The sequence below is a fragment of the Peromyscus leucopus genome, chromosome 2 (genome assembly GCF_004664715.2).
Source record: "Peromyscus leucopus breed LL Stock chromosome 2, UCI_PerLeu_2.1, whole genome shotgun sequence".
NCBI classification, from domain to species: Eukaryota; Metazoa; Chordata; class Mammalia; order Rodentia; family Cricetidae; genus Peromyscus; species Peromyscus leucopus.
The window spans coordinates 111,547,426-111,565,088 of NC_051064.1; the positions used below are offsets into that span (position 1 = coordinate 111,547,426).

General features: G+C 41.9%; 1 protein-coding gene across 7 annotated transcripts in view; it reads left to right on the forward strand.

Moving 5' to 3' along the window:
* Window positions 1–555: 555 nt before the first annotated feature.
* Tut4 (terminal uridylyl transferase 4) overlaps window positions 556–17,663 on the forward strand; it is a 113,976-nt gene continuing 96,868 nt past the window's right edge. For 3 of the 7 annotated variants that reach the window (XM_028888620.2, XM_028888627.2, XM_037202790.1), the window contains exon 1: window positions 556–751. The gene's annotated coding sequence lies outside the window, so the exon portion shown is untranslated. The remainder of the gene's footprint in view (window positions 752–17,663) is intronic. The other 4 variants (XM_028888635.2, XM_028888641.2, XM_028888655.2 and 1 more) reach the window with 2 other exon arrangements.

Sequence of the window (17,663 nt, forward strand, 5' to 3'; positions counted from 1 at the left end):
GCAGGCCAGCTCCGGCCCGCGGCGACCCCTTCCCTCCTCGGGGGGTGGGGGGTGGGGTGCCCGGCCCGCCCCCCAGCTCCGGGCGCCCGCTCGCCCGTCTCGCCCGCTGGCCCGCCCGCCCCTCTCCTCAGCGCGGGTGTGTGTGCGCCGTCCTCCCACCGCGATCCCCCTCCCCATTGTTTCCGGGCGACCGCCACGAGCCCCGGAGCGTAGCCCCTCCCCGCTCCCCTCCCCGGGCCCCCACTCCGCCCACCCCTCCCCCCCGCCCAGGTTTGACGGGTGCCTGGTGAGGCGGTGGGGGGGGACGACGGGGACGCGATGATCCCCACGACTGAAGGGGAGGGCGCCCCCCCCTGAACCCGGGCCCTGCCAGCCCGCCTCCTTCCTCCACCCCTGCGGGGACCCCAGGCCGGGGCGCGTCTCTGGCTCCCCTCCCCCTCCTCCCGGCGCCGCCGCCGCCACTCTCCCTCAGCCCCCTCCCTCAGCGGGTCCTCCTCTTTCTCTCTCGCTCCCTCCTCCTCCTCCTCCCCCCTCCCCGTCCCTTCCCCCCACAATGCAGTTCGCGGCGCGGCGGACATGGCGGTGGAGTCCTGAGCTCGTCGTGTCCTGGCCTCCATCGGCGGCGGCGGCGGCGGCGGCGGCGGCGGGGGCGGCAGCAGCGGCGGCGGCGGCGGCGGGAGGCGGTGGGGGGAAGCCGGAGCCTCTGAGATGAGGAGGCGTCGCGCGCGCCTGTAGCTCGCGGGCCTCGCAGGTACGGAGCTTCGGGCCGCCGCCGCGCTGCGCGGGCTGCCGAGGGGGTGTGCTCGGCCGAGCCGGGGGGGGGGGCTCCCCGCTGGTCCCCCCTCCTCCCTCCCACCCCACCTCCCCCCGCTTCAGGTGCGGCGCCTCCCGCAGGTGTCGGGGCCGCGGGAGCGCGTCTCCGCCGCCCCCTTGGGGCCTGCCTGGCTCTGCCTTCTCGGGCTGGAACGGGCTTCGAGTGTCCCAGGGGGAAAGCCGAGGCAAGGAGGGAAGGGGAGGCGGCGGCCTGGGCAGCCCGAGGAGGGTTCGGGGGGGCCCGCCCGGGCCACCGAAACCTGTTGTAGACGGGCGGGCTAGGAGGCTCTGAGTTAACGGGATCGGTCTAGCCTTCTCTTCGATCCGGTGTGGGTCTCTGTAATGTGCGCCTTTTCTTTCACCCTGTATAGATAGATGTCTGTCCGCACATGTAAACACACACACACACACACACACACACACACACCAACTACACACACACACACACACACACACACACACACACACACACACACCCCAGTTGGGTTTTTTTTTTTTTTCCCTTTTTTTCTTTCTGGGCTCGTCCTTGTAGGGAGAAGGCAGAGGTAGGTTGGTGTGGATTTCGTTTCCTGCTCGCCCGCCGTCTCGGTCGTCCCGCCCCCCCCGCCGCCGCCCCCCGCCCCCCAGTCGAATGGTGGTAATGCGCGCTTTTGACGTGGGTAACTGTGAGATTCGTATTTGTAAACAGACTGCACTTCCCCAGTGTGTCGCACGCCTCCGCAAGTGGTTTCTGATCCTTTTGATATCAGGATTACAAAAGAATGAGGTGGTTAGACCTCAAAGAAGCAGCGGGATTTCTAGTCAGTACCTGAATGGGATTAATTACTGTTATTTTAACGTTGGTTAAACATTTTTTTTTTAGAAGAATATCAAACTTTAAATCAGACGATTCTTGTACTTTGTGGGAGATCTTAATTTCAGTATAACATGTTTCTTCATTTTGATACAAAAATAATTCCTTAAAACATTTGGCATTCTGCGATCTTTTGTAATCTTAGTGTCTAGAAATGCAATTTGAATTGTGTATTGTTGGCATGCATTTAGTAATTAGCTCGCTTAGGTCATATAACCTTTCATATCTGTAGACTTACCTCCTCCCTCCGCGTCCTTGTAGCAGGAACATGTTTAAAACACTTGGTGAAACAGCATACTTTGTTCGTTTTTAAAAGGAATAACTACTAGCTAATAAAATTGGATAATCCCAAGTGGATCTGATAATTTAGAGAAAATGCCATTCCCAATTGTTGAATTGTGGGAAGGTTTAAATAAATGTGTTGTCTGTATGCATTAACATTTCCTTTACTCAGAGCCCATGTGTATCCCCTTAGAAATATAGTGCACACTGCATCCTACTACTTAGTCACAACTTGTAAAACAATATCAAATATTGTTTTATATAGCTTTACTTAAGACAACTCACTAGAGTACAGTGTGCCCTGTGATGCCTTTATAAGCATTATACAGAGGATTTTAAAACCATATATATTGGGGAAGATAAGTTTAAGTGTTTCTTGTTTTAAAAAATTATTATAAACAAAAGAAAGTTACCCCAAACTCTTAGATAAAAGGTTCTTTTTGCATAGTTTCATTTGGCTAGTGTAGAAAATGAAAAAAAAAAAGTAAGGCTTCCTTAAAAGAATCTAAAAGTGGAAGTGAAAGTGAACGACATTTCATGTTTTAAGTATTGTGAACATGTAACCACAAAGAAAGTCAACAGGTATTATCAGAAACATAAACATGCTTCAGATTGTAAACTCGAATCCCTAGAATTACATCTGATTTTGTTAATTTAGTTAGAATAGTACTTTGCCTTTTAAATTTAGGCTTTAAAATGAAATTTTATGACTGCAATTATAAATATTCCTATTTTATAAGACAGTGCTTAATGATTTTTTTTTTTTTTGGTTTTTCAAGACAGGGTTTCTCTGTGTAGCTTTGTGCCTTTCCTGGATCTCACTCTGTAGACCGGGCTGACTTTGAACTCACAAAGATCCGCCTGTCTCTGCCTCCCGAGTGCTGGGATTAAAGGCGTGTACCACCACTGCCCGGCCATTTAAAGATGATTTTTATTTACTCTGATAGCATGTTCATTTTAGTAAAGGTAACTAGAGAACTTTGTTTTTTTTAGCCTCAAAATTAACCTTGACATACATAAGTGTTGGTTATATTGTGTTCTTTATAGAGTCAAGTAAGGATCTGTGGATAGAAAAAAAGTGATTTTATTGACTAGGAAAAGATTTGGTTTCAGGGAAACAAAACATTCAAGACTTAATCTGTAAACATTGATGCTAATAAATTTTGTTATCACCATTTTTAGCTGTGTGTGGTGTTACCTGACTTAATTCCAGTGCTTGGAGGCAGAGGCAGGTGGATCTCTGGGTTTGAGAGCAGCCTGGTTTATATAGTGAGTTCCAGGCTAGCCAGGGAGGCATAGTGAGATTCAATTTAAAAGACAAACAAACAAACAAAAATTCCAAGTCACAGAAACCCACAAACAAACAAATGAATATTTGGATGTAACAGAATTATGTTAGATGTGTTCTTTTCCAGATAAAATTGCAAATGTTGGATTAATAAAATGTTAAGAAAATTGGTGTCATCTGTAGGTAGAAGTATGTTTTTTAAAAACAAAAACTAGAATTCAGGATCTAGCTTAGTGGTAGAGCACTTGTCGAGTATGTATGAAGTCCTATGTTAATCTCCAGCATAACACCCAAACTACACAGAAAGACCAAACAGTTCTGTGAAGACCTAAAGCACGTAACTGCAAGGGGTACTGTAGTTTGTAGTTCCCAGTAGGATATGTGGATTAAAGAAAGACAAAACAGTAATGTAGAGGACTTAGGAAAGCTTACATACTTCTAAATTAATTGTTTTTAGGTCTAGAATCCTAGGGAAGTTTAAAAACCAGCATGTCCCAAGTGCTTCTTCAATCCTAAAAAAAAAAAAAAAAAAAAAAAAGGAAAGAAAAGATACCTAAATGCAAATATTAACAATTTAAACTTTTTCATTGAATTAATAGTTTCAACATTATATTCATATAAAAATTTCTTATTGTATGTCAATCTGTGTATTGAAGGAGAGGAAAACATTTATCAGACTACTTATTCTCTTTCTAGGCACTGTACTAAGGCTTTATGTATTTTTTTTTTACTTGATTACCTAAAACCTATGAAAACTGTTTATAATGAGGAACCTGACTCACAGAAGTTATTTACTGAAGAACATGGAGTAACAAATTTCAAAGCAGATCTCTATTCCATATATGTCATATATATGTGATATGTCATTTGCTTATCAGATCTAGTGAATATTTTCTCAGTTTTATAAAAGAGAAAACCGCGTAAGGTTGGTATTTATTCGTTCAGTCATTTACTTTAACATTTCTATTTGTGCTCTATACTAAGACAAGTTTTGAAAAAAACTTTATATCTTTAATTGAGATCACCATGTGAGGCAATGTTTTGAGCTGTGATTAGAAATGTTTTGTGACTTCTACTCCAGTGTTTTTTTTTTCCACTTGGCTTCCTTACTAATAGAGTCAGTCTATGACCTGTAAGGAAATTTTTCATTCTTTTGACTTGGAATAACTTACAATTTTCTAGTTTAGCACTAGAAAGCAGTAGGTTAGGACGTTGGGAACTGTGAGTTAGTTGCAAGAGGAAAACTATGCAAGCTTAGTGTTCACCTGTAAATATGAGTAGAGACTAACTCTGTACAAAGCATCTTGTACTTAAAAACGTTTAGGGAAGGCTGGTGGGATGGCTCAGTGGGTAAAGGTGTTGACTGCCAATTCTGACAACCTGAGTATGATCCCTGGGATACATGTGATACAGGAGAGAATCAAGTCCTGAAAGTTGTCCTCTGAGCTTCATTCTTGTGCTGTGGCACATGCATGTATACACACACACACACACACACACACACACACACACACACACACACACGTAATTTTAAGAAACCAGGGAGAAGTTAGTGTAAAACATAGGTAAGACTCTGGGTTTAGTCCCTTCATTAAAGGAAAAAGCAAATGATATTTTCTATTAATTATACAAGTCTCATAATTTTAAATTGATACTTGATATATAGAGAAAGAGAGTTCATAGTACTTTGTACATGTTACTATTTCAGTATCTTAGAAAATTAACTCAGTCCTCACAACCCATCTTTTATATTACTCTCATTTACAGGTGAGGAAAGGAGATATAGAAGAGTTAAGTTCAAAATCTCACATCTAGTTTGCAGCAGAGTTGGGATTTGATTTGAGACTGTCCTAGAGCCAGAGTGCCTCACCAGTATGCCATGTTATGAATGTCACATGTAGTGTGTAAAGTGTATTTTGTATAGTTACAAGGTGTCAAAAATATTTTGTAAGTACAGAAAGTATGAATTATACAGAATAAATAAACCTAATTGAATTTTGTTAGTCACTGTAATTTAAATGATTTTGATTATTCAAATCAGCTGCTCATTAACTATTAAGTGCAAGTCATGTGTAGATTTTTAGAGTACTCAATGGTAATCAATCTATGGACACACACACACACACACACACACACACACACACACAAAGGATTGATTTCTTTCTTTCTTTCTTTTTTAAAGATGGGATCTCACTGTGTAGCCCAGCCTCAGACTCAGATCCACCTGTCTCTGCCTCCAGAGTGCTGGAATTAAAGGCGTGTACTATCATACTCAGCTGGTTTATTTTATTTTTAACTTACATGCATCTGCGTAGGTATGTGCACAGAAATGTGGGTACCTGAGGATGCGACAAGAGGGCTTCAGATTCCCTGGACCTCAAGTTAAAGCTACTTGGCATAGACGCTGGGAACTGAGCTATCACTTCAGCCCACAATTTTTTTTTTTTCAGTAGCTTGCATTTTTAAAATTTATATAGCCTCCATGCCTGGCTAGCTTTCAGTTTTTTAAAGAATTTCTCTTTGTGTGTGTGTGTGTGTGTGTGTGTGTGTGTGTGTGTGTGTATGTGTATGTGTGTGTATGTATATGTATGTCGTATAGGTTAGAGGACAATTTGTGGAAATCAGTTCTTGCCTTCCACTATGTGGGTTCTAGGGATTGAAGTCAGGTTGTCAGGCTTGGTGGCAAGCACCTTTACCTGCTGAGCCATCATCCTGTTCCTATGGACACATCTTGTGAAGAGTCTTAGAGTCAAACTGTTCTAAAAAGTAATTTATGTATTTATTGTGTCTATCTGCTATAATGCATATGTGGAGGTCAGAGGACAACTTGTGGGAGTTGGTGGTCTCCTTCCATTGTGTGGGGTCAAGGGACTGAACTGAGGCCTTTGGCTGGACAGCAAACACCTTTACCATTTAAGTCATCTTGCCTACCCTCAAAACTGATTTTGTAATAATATTGATACAGTATCTTTTCCTCCCTTTTTCTACTGTACCATACTGCAGTATCTACATGATATGTGAAATTCTATGCTCTGATGGCTAACAGAATGTGCCCCCCGCCTTCTTGATATATTTATAGTACCATAACATTTACCTTATAAAACCCAATTCAACCGGGTGATGGGGGTGCAAATCTTTAATCCCAGCTCTTGGGAGGCAAAGGCAGGTGGATCTCTGAGTTCGAGGCCAACCTGATCACCAGAGGGTGTTCCACGACAGCCAGGGCTACACAGAGAAATCCTGTCTTGAGAAAAAAAACATAAATAAATGAGTAAATATCCAATTCGTGGGATTGAAGAGATGGCTCAGTGAATAAGAGAGTTTGCTGTTCTGGGGGACTCAAGTTCAGTTCCAATCACCCATATCAGTGGGCTCACAACCACCTGTAATTCCAGGTCCGTGGGATCAGTGCCCTCTTCTGGCCCCCTCTAGTACTGCACTCATGTGTCAGTTGTATACACACACACACACACACATACACACACACACTCACACACACTCCTCTAGTACTGCACTCCTGTCATGTGTATACACACACACACACAAAACAAAGCAAACCCCAAAAAACTACAGGTTAATGGTATACACAATTTAGTATAGTCATAAGGTTGTATAACCATTGCAAGCATTTTATTCCCTAATATTTTCATTATCCCAGAAAGAAACTCTACTCATTAACAGTTCTCATTTCTGCCTCTTACTCCTTTGTCGACCACTAAACTTTCTCTGGAGATTTGCCTGTTTTGGACATTTTATATAACTACAGTCACATAGTATATGTCTGTTCTCTTCCACAAAGCTTAATGTTTTTAAGGTTTGCCCATACAGTATTATGTAGGCGGCTCCTTCATCCCTCTTTATGCAGGGATAGTATTTCAGTCTATGAAGGCATCAAATTGTATTTTTTTTTTTTTTTTTTGGTTTTTCGAGACAGGGTTTCTCTGCGTAGCTTTGCGCCTTTCCTGGAACTCACTTGGTAGCCCAGGCTGGCCTCGAACTCACAGAGATCCGCCTGCCTCTGCCTCCCGAGTGCTGGGATTAAAGGCGTGCGCCACCACCGCCCGGCTTCAAATTGTATTTTATCTATTCATCATTTGATGGACCTTTGCGTGGTTTCCAGGGTTTTTTTTTTTGGTTGTTGTTATTGTTGTTTTTAAATCAATGTAGGCTTGGTTTCTCTTGCCTGTATGTTTAAGAGTGAAGTTTCTGAAAGTTTTGATATATTTATTTTGATATATTTAAATTTTGATATATTTATAGAACTGCTGGTTTTCCAAATTGGTTAGACTTACATTAAGTTGAGTGGAGCAATGTCTGTGGAGTTTTAGATTCTCCACATGCTTACTGTTACTTGATATTGTGCTTGCTCACACCTGCCTCCCTTCCTCCCTCCCTCCCTCCCTCCTTCCTTCCTTCCTTCCTTGGCTTTTGGAGTAAGAGTTTGTCTTGTAGACCTAGCTGTCCTAGAACTTGCTTTGTAGACCAGGCTGGCCACTAACTCATAGAGATCTGCTTGCCTCTCCCTCCAGTGCTGGGATTAAAGGTGAGTGTGGTCACACCCAGCTATAGACTTACTTTTTAAAAGATATATTTTATTATTTGTATATGTATGTGTGTGTTTTTGTGTGCCTGTCTATCCAGAAAAGGGCGTTGGATCCCCTGTAGTTGGAATTGGCATTTCCATACATGGGTGATGGGAACTGAATTTAGATCCTCTGAAAGAAATGTTAAGTGCTCTTAGCAGCTAAGCCGTATCTCTCTGCAGCCCCAGTTATAGACTTTATAGTGGCATGTAGGAGCCTGTGGAGGCCAGAAGGACACATTGGATTCCCTGAAGCTAGAGCTACTATGTGGGTTCTGGGAGCTTGACCTGGGTCCTTTGTAAGAACAGCAAGGGTCTCATTAAATCCAGCCTCAAGAGTTCTTTCTATAATCTGTATGGTAAACTTTTTTTTTTTTTTTTAAAGATATGTGATTTTTCAGCCTTTTTTTTTTTTTTTAAATTGGGGTAAACCAACTGTACAGCTTAAAAAATTTTGAGATGGTAATAAAACAGTCATAAAATTTGAGTTCTTTGTAAAATTACTTTTTTAAAAAAATACGGGATCTCATGTAGCCCTGGCTGGCTCAGACATACTGTATAGTTGAGGATGACCTGAGTTTAAGTTAATAGTTTATGGTATTCTGTTAGTGAAGTTAATTCTGACAGGGATAAATTCTGTATTTAGTCATCAATAGTATGGTACCATCATTACCATGTCTATCTTTAGAATATTTTTCATTCTATAAAATGGGAAGTTCTATGCTCATTAGAAAATTACTTCAGCTGGGTGGTGGTGGCCTACAACTTTAATCCCAGCACTCAGGAGGCAGAGGCAGGTGGATCTCTGAGTTTGAGGCCAGCCTCCTCTACAGATTTAGTTCCAGGACAGCCAAGGCTACTCAGAGAAACCCTGTCTTGAAAAAACCCACCCCCCAAAACAAGAAAATTACTTCATTTTTTCTCCTTTTACCCCTGATAAGCACCATTTTATGTTCTTTTTTTTTAAACTACTTCATAGGAGTGGAATCATAAAGTATATGTGTGTTTGTGATTGGCTTATTTTACTTAGCACAAAGTGGTTAAAGTTAATCCACATTATAGGATATTACAGAATTTCCTTGTTTTTACATTGGTTTAGTGTTGTATATGTGTATGGGTCCTGTGCATGCCTGGTATGTAGAGGTCAGAGGATGCCTTGCAGGAGTCTCTTCTCTCCTCCTACCATGTGGGTCCTAAGGATTGAACTCAAGATCATCAGCTTGGAGCAAGGACCTTTACCTGCTGCACTGTCTCACTTGCCTCAGCCTTTGTTTTTCAGACTGAATTACATACCATTACACAGGCATCACACATTTTCCTTTCCCTGTTTCCCTCCCTCCTTGTTTCCCTCCCTCCCTGTCTCCCTCCCTCCCTCCCTCCCTTCCTTTCCTTTTATTTTTCAAGACAGAGTTTCTCTGTGTAGTCCTGGCTGCCCTGGAACTTGCTCTGAAGACTAAGCTGGGCTTGATCTCAGATACCCTGTTGCCTCTGCCTCCTCAGTGCTGTGATTAAAGGTGTGTGCGCCACCACCTCTCATGTTTTTTTCCTTTCAATTCACTTGTGTTGCTTTCATGTTTTAGCTTTTATGAATAATGCAACATGGGAGTACAGATGTATCTTCTAGAGACCTTTCTTTGCTCGTTCTTTTGAGTATATACCCGAAAGTGAAATTGCTAGATTTGTATAGTGTTAGTCATTTCTCTGTATTGGAACAAATACATGAGATAATTAATTTAGAAGAAGAAATATTTTAGTTTACAGTTTTAGAGTTTCAGTTCTTGATCTGTTGCTTCTGAGCCTATGGGGAGACAGCATACTGTATCAACAATATGCTGTAAAACTTCATAGTAAGAGAAGGAAGGTGCTGGTATCTTACCTTTTCTTTAAGAACCATATCATCAGCCGGGCCGTGGTGGCGCACGCCTTTAATCCCAGCAATGCTCAATCAGCCACGTGAGGTGAAAATAACCTCGGTCAATCTTTCAAAACCTCAAGGTCTGGTTGTGGCTTTGCCACTCTTTCACTCCTGATGGTGGGCAGGCTTCCCTTCTCTACCTATAAAAATGAGAAACTGACCAGGCGTTGGTGGCGCACGCCATTAATCCCAGCACTCAGGAGGCAGAGCCAGGCAGATCTCTGAGTCTGAGGCCAGCCTGGTCTACAGAGCGAGATTCAGGACAGGCAGTAAAACCACACAGAGAAACCTTGTCTCGAACAACCAAAAAAAGAAAAAAAAGAAAAAAAAAAGAAAAAAACCCCACCAAAAACCAAAAAACAAGCATGTCGTCACTGATAGAAGACTTCTCATTAGGTTCTGCCTGTTAAAATTGTTTCTACTACTCTCAATAATATTTAGGTAGGAAGTAACACTACTTTAACATACAGGCCTTTAGAGGAAGTTTCAACTGTTGCATTGTGTTCCAGGGTTAGAAAGATTTATATCCTCCAGGCATGGTGGCACACGCCTTTAATACTAGCATTTGGGAGGCAGAGGCAGGTGGATCTCTGAATTTGAGGCTAGCCTGGTGTACAGTGCAAGTTCCAGGACAGCCAGGGCTACAGAGAGAAACCTTGTCTTGAAAAATAAAACAAACAAGAAAGGCTTATATCCATCTCAAAATGCAAAATATCTTTTTTTCCCAAATCCCCAGTCCTAAATATCCCATCATTAAAAATCCAAGTCTGAGGAACTGGAGAGATGGCTCAGCAGTTAAAAGCATTTGCTTTTCTTGCAGAGGACCTGGGTTCAATTGCCAGCACCAACATGGTGACTCAGTGTGGTCTGTAACTTCAGTTCCAGAGCACCTGATGTCTTCTTCTGTCTTCTTGTGGTACCAGGCATGCATGTGGTACACATACATATATATAGGCAAACACTCATAGATATAAAAATAAGAAATAAATCTAAGAATTTTTGTTGTTTTCCAATACAGGGTTTCTCTGTGTGGCCCTGGCTGTCTTGAAAGTCTCTGTAGACCAGGCTGGCCTCGAACTCAGTGATCCACGTGCCCGGTTACAAGTGCTAGAAATAAAAGCATGTGCCACCACTGCTCGGCAAGAAAAACTATTTTAGAAAACATCCAATTTCAGGTCTGATGATGTAACTCAGTGGTAGGACACTTGCTTAACTTGTTCAAGGTGCAGGATTTGCCACCCCCCCACCCGCCCCCCAGCATTACAGAAAAGAAAAAGTCCAAAATCTTTGAGATTCAAGGCAAAATAAGTTACAAACTTCCTAGATACAGTGGCACAGGTTAAATATCCCCATTCCAAAAGGGTAGAGAAGGAAAATAGCAAGGAGGGTTGAGGACCAAAGCAAGACTAAAACTTGTAGGGTAAACAACAAATCCTGATGTGTGGCACCCTAGGCATTGTGAAGGTCAGGGTTTCAAGGATTGGGCCATCCATTCCTGCCTACAGCCTTGTAGTCCACATGGCAGCTTTCTTGGGTTGGCTCTCAGTACTGTCTGTAGCTTCCCTTGGCAGGCAGTTTGTGTCTTGGCATCTCTTAACTTTTTTGGGTTTCCATTGCAGCTTTAGTTTTCACAAACAGCTCCATGGTTGTCCTGTCAGGTGCTGCTTACAGTGACTCTGAGCCTGCCGTACATTGCCTGGGCTTTTACACTTTGCTTTGAAATCGCAGTGGCAGCCTCCGTAATCCCAAAAACTTACAAAAGACTCTGTTATTGAAGGCCTGTTTCCTAGCTGGTGGTGAGAGGTGGTTGGATCATGAGGGACCTAGTTTCATCATTGGGTTAATTCATTGTTGAGTGAATACTAAATGGGTAGTTGGGAGATGGGGCATGATTAGGAAGTATGTCATTTGGAACACGTCTTTTAAAGGGGTGTCTTGCCTTAGTTTCCTTCTGCCCTTTTCTGCTTGGCACCTCAGTTCTACAACATCCTTTTCTGTGTGATACTATGCTTTATCTCAGCCTACAGTAATAGAATCAAAATGACTATAGAACGAAATTTCTGAAACTGTCAAAATAAATCAATTCCCTTTAAACCATTTCCTATGGAAGTTTGACAGATTCTAATCTATTTAGCAATTGTACCTTTCATGGCTTCACCTTTAACCCCCTCCTCTCCCCCCCCCAAACTCACGTTCCCCAAATCATTCTGCTCTGTTTCTCTTTGTTCTCAATTCTCACTGTAAATTTCAGCTAAAAGCATGGGCCACTGTCTTTGAGTGCTTTGCTACCTAAAAATTTCTGTCTAGGTAAACTTAATCTGTCATCTTTAAGAGAACTTGAATAAAAGCCAGCCATCTTCTTTGCCACTGTTTAACAAGGGTAGCCTGTAATTCAATTGTCAGCATAGTACCTTCCATTTGAAACCTCGTCAGCATAGCTTTTACTGGCCCATATTCCTGTCAGCATTCTAGTCTTGAACCCCCATTAAAATGGCCTGTGAATTATTGGCTCCTTTCAACATTCCTGGTTTGTCTAGCATTCCTTTAAACTTCCCCAAACTCCTCCTGCAAACCAGTTCCAAAGACTGACATTATTTCAAGTAGAGCAGCAAATCAGGGTCTCAGGTAACATAGGCTGTCCTCAGATTTGCACTGTTGTTGAGACTGGCCTTAAATGTCTCATCCTCCTGCCTCCACCTCCCAAGCTAAAACAAAACAAAAACAAACTAAAACAAAAACAAATGAACAAAAAAACCAAATAACCAAACCAAAACCCAAGAAAATCAACTTACAAAGTGAAAAAGTTTATTTTGGTGCACAGTTTTGGAGGTTTCATTCTTACTGACTGACCTTGTTGCTTTTGGGTATCTAGTGAGGTTATCATATTATGGACAGGGTTTCTCTCTGAAACAACCCTGGCTGTCTTGAAACTCACTCTGTAGACCAGACTGGCCTAGAATTCACAGAGATCCACTTACCTCTGCCTCCTGAGTGCTGGCTTTAAAGACATGTGCCATCCATCTTATAGCCAAGAAATTGTCTCATTGTTTCCCCTTTAGTAAGGACATGCTTCTAAAGATTAATATTTTAAATTTAATTTTAGAATTGTAAGTTTGTATTTGTAAACTGTAAAATTGTGTTTATTTACTCTGTGTGTCTGTCTGTGTGTGTCTCAGGACAGACAGCCTTCAGGAGTTCTTTTCTTGTTCTACCATGTGGGATCTGGTGGTCAAACTTAGGTCTTTAGGCTTGGTGGCTAGTGTCTTTAACCACTGAGCCATCCCACTAACCCTAGTCCATGACTTGACTTTCTACTCGGCCCTATGTTTATAAGTTGCTACCACTTCTGTTATTGAGGACTAAGCAGAGGCCTTTTGTGAAAAATAAGATCCAAATTATGTAGCATAGGTTATTCTGGTTTTAAAATATTGAGGAGCCTTTATAAAACCACAATGACTTTATGATTTGTGCATTCCCACCAACAGTCCACAAATGTTATACTATATTAAATTTTGTTTTTTGTTTGTTTGTTTGTTTGTTTTTCAAGACAGGGTTTCTCTGTGTAGTTTTGCGCCTCTCCTGGAACTCACTTGGTAGTCTCACAGATATCTGCCTGGCTCTGCCTCCTGAGTGCTGGGATTAAAGGCGTGCGCCACCACCTCCCGGCAAATTTTGTTTTTTTGACCACAGTTCCTAGTTCAAAACTCTTTCCCGAAGGCAGGCTTGACTGGCCATAAGCCCCTGGGATCTGCCTTTTCCTCTCCATTTGCCACTGCTAGGGTTACAAATGTGCACACTGGGCTGGGCTTTATGTAAAGGTGGTTGGGACCTGAAGTCAGGTTTTCATGCTTTTGCAGCATATTTATTCATTTAGCTATCTCTTTGGGCCACTTTTTTGTTTGTTTTGGAGGCAGGATTTCTCGGTGTAGCCCTGGTTATCCTGGAACTCATTCTGTAGACCAGGCTGGCTTCGAATGCACAGAGATCCACCTGCCTCTACCTCCCGAGTGTTCGGATTAAGGGTATGCGCCACCATGGCCTCGTCTCCTCAGGCCACTTTATATCTCTTAACCTCACTTATTATGAATACAGTGTTCTGCCTGCATGTATCCCTGCAGACCAGAAGAAGGGCACCAGATCTCATTACAGATGGTTGTGAGCCACCATGTGGTTGCTGGGAATTGAACTAAGGTCTTCTAGAAGAACAGCCAGTGTTCTTAACTTCTGAGCCATCTCTTCAGCTCTTGTCTTTTATGAATGTCCACAAATAGTATCTTACATTTTAGTCATATTTATATCTGTTGCCTGAAAATGAATGCTATGTAATTTTTTGTGAAAGGGCCTAAATCAAAATGAAAAGACAGAGCCTCTTGTTTAAAAAGTAGGAATAAATACCTTTGAAGCTGCTAGAATATAAACCTTATCCTTTCTTTTGGATAGTTTGTTTTGGGACCCACTGAGTTTAACCACTTTGTGTGAGCATGGATTTGTAGCTATCCATTGGAGCTCAGCAGTGGGCACACAACTGGAGAGGATTATTCCTCCTCCCAGAATTGTCTCAGTAGCCTGTAGTTCAGTAGTAGAGGATCAGCCCCAGTAGGCTTCTTACCCTTCTGTGGCTGATTATTGACAGAGCCATATGTCATCAGTTTAACTCAATATGACTAAGAAAAAATAGTAGCATTCCTTGGTCATTCTTGTTCCTTCTCTCCCCCACTCACCGAAACAGGAGTACTTATTTTTTTCAATCTATCCATTGTGGATGGAATGTCTATATTCTGCTGTTGGGTAATATTTTCTGGAAACATCTGTTAGGTCTAATTGATATTTAGTGTTGTTCAAGTCCTCTGTTTCCTTATTCTCTTGATCAGCCTATCCACTATTAACAAGTGGCATATCGAGGTTTCCAAATATCACTATAGAACTGTCTTTTCTATTTTCTGTTCTGCTTACTTTTGCTTTATTAGAGGCTCATTTATTAGATGTGTGTGTTTTAATTGTTGCACGTCTTACCTTAGATCAGTATATTATGTCCTGTTAGTAACCTTTTTGATTTGGTGTATTTTATTTGATACTATAACCACTCCAATTTTCTCTTGGTTACTGTTGGCACCTATTTCCATTTCTCTGTTTTACTTTTTTGTTTTTTGAGACAGGGTTTCTCTGTGTAGCTTTGGAGCCTTCCTTGGAACTCACTCTGTAGCCCAGGTTAGCCTCAAACTCACGGCAATCCACCTGCCTCTGCCTCCGGAGTGCTGGGATTAAAGGTGTGAGCCACCACCGCCCAGCCTGTTTTACTTTTTTATATCCAAAGTGAAGCTTAGGGGCTGATGGGTCATATAGTCTTTTAGTTGATTTATCAATCTCTCCGTTTAACTAGAAAGTTTATTTACATTTTGAGTAACTAGTAGTCAGGGAGGATTAATGTATGACATTTAGCTGTTTCTTTTCTGTATGTCTTGTGCATACTATGCACAATTTTTTACTGTTGAGTTATATCCCCAGTTTTAGTTGATTATTTATGAAGGTTGGTTGGTTTCATATGTTTATAATGACGCTTAGTTGTTTTCACCCCTCCATACCCTTTGACTTCCCATACTTTTGCTGAAACTCTCCTCAACAAGTGCCAGTCCCACTTTCATGACTTTCGTGAGTAACCCACTTGTATTTGTTTGTTTCTGCTCGTTTGGAGGCCTGCCACCCAGCTCCTAAATAAATCACACATGGAGGCTTATTTTTAGTTATAAATGATTGGCCTTAGTTTGGCTTGTTTCTAGCCAGCTTTTCTGAACTTTAAATTATCCCATCTATCTTGTCTCTGGGCTTTTATCTTTTGCTATTTCCATATACCTTTCTTTGTTTCTTACTCCATGGCTTGCTGTGTAGCTGGGTGGCTGGCCCCTGATTTCCTGCTTCTCTCACTCCCTGATCTTTTTCCTTTCCCAGATTTCTCCTATATATTCTCTCTGCTGCCAGCCCCGTCTGTCCTTTCTCCTGCCTTGCTATTGTCCGTTCAGCTCTTGATTAGACCATTAGGTGTTTTAGACAGGCAAAGTAACACAGCTTCACAGAGTTAAACAAATGCAACATAAACAAAAACAGCACACTTTAAAATAATATTCCCCAACACCCACTGAGTTTAATTAGAGTTGCTTATATGAGCATGGGTTATTCATATGGGCTTGGGCAGCTTATTAGTGGCTATGCTACTAAAGAAAAAGACTGTTTCCACCACCATCAACCATTAATTTCAGTAGTCCCTCTTGGCTGGTTGAGGCCTCAGAGGTCCTTCCCTATCCATGATGAAATGTTGATATACTCATAGATCATGTTATCTCATGAAACTACTGTTATACATGTAGACTGTTGTTGACTTATGTTACAACTGTATAATATATTGTGTCTATTACCATAGGTTAATAATTATGTTTTGGTGTGTATATATGTGTGCAGGTGCATATTTGAAGCACATAGGAGTATGCTGTTCTATTACTGTCCACCTTATTTCTTTGAGACAAGGTCTCTCACTGAACCTGGAGCTAGGCTGGTAGCTAGCAAGCCACAGCTATCCTGTCTCCACCCTCTACAATGTTGATTGTTTCAGGAGTAGTCATCACTCTTGACCTTTTAAAAACATTAAACATTTTTTATTGTGTATGTTTGTATACATAATACACGTGTGTGTGGCTCATATGCCATAGAGTATATACAGAGGTCAAAAAGACAAATTGTGTGGAGTGGATTTTCTCCTTTTACATTTATGTTAGTTTCAGGGATCCAATTGACATCATCAGTGCAGCAGTCACCTTTACCTACTGAGCCATCTCCTTGCTTTTAAAAAAATTAATTTTATTTATATGAATGTTTTGTCTTTGATATGTGTCTATGTTCCATATGTGTGCTTGGTGCCTATGGAGGCCAAAAGAGGGAGCTGGATCCCCTGGGACTGGAGTTATAGTCAGTTGTGAGCTACTATGTGGGTACTGAAATTGAATCTGAGTCTTCTGAAAGAGCAGTCTGTGCTTTCAATGGCTGAGCCATCTCTCTACATCCTGTTCCCCTCACCTGAGCACCCATGGGGGGTGTGCTTTTTAAATTAAGGCTGAGAATTGGGAGTCAGGTTCTCATCTTGGGCAGCAGTTGCTTTTACCCACTGAGCCACCTCCTTTTCCCCAGTATTTGTCTTTTTAATCATGTAAAATGAATCAACCCAACAGGTACAAAACAAAAACAAAAATAATGTCTTTTACATTTACCTATGTAGTTACATCCATTAATATTTTAATTTCTTTTTTAACAAAGATTAATTTTTTTTTTTGTTTTTGTTTTTGTTTTGTTTTTCGAGACAGGGTTTCTCTGTGTAGCTTTGCGCCTTTCCTGGAACTCACTTGGTAGCCCAGGCTGGCCTCGAACTCACAGAGATCCGCCTGGCTCTGCCTCCTGAGTGCTGGGATTAAAGGCGTGTGCCACCACCGCCCGGCTAATTTTTGTTTTATGTGTATGAGTACTTGCCTCCATTCTGTATGTGCACCTTGTGCATGCTTGGTGCTTGGGGAGACCAGAGATGGATGATGAGCCCCTGGAGTTGGAATTATAAGTAGTTATGGGCTGCTGTGAGTGCTTGGAACCAGACTGGCTTCCTCTTCTCTTAACTACTGTGCCATCATCTCTAGCCCCTGTTACTGACTTTTTGAACAATTTATAATTTACTTAAGTTTGGACATGTGTGGTAGTACATTCCTGTAATCCTAACACTCTGGATGCTGTAGTAGAAAGATTAGGGGTTTGAGAGATGAATGTGGGCTATAGAGAGTGATTATGGCCCAAGAACATGTATTTAGGTTTTTTAATACTATTTTCCAATGTGGTAACAGCCGAATGAGATCTTTGCATTTATTTAGTTAGTTAGCATGTGCTTATTTAGCAGAAC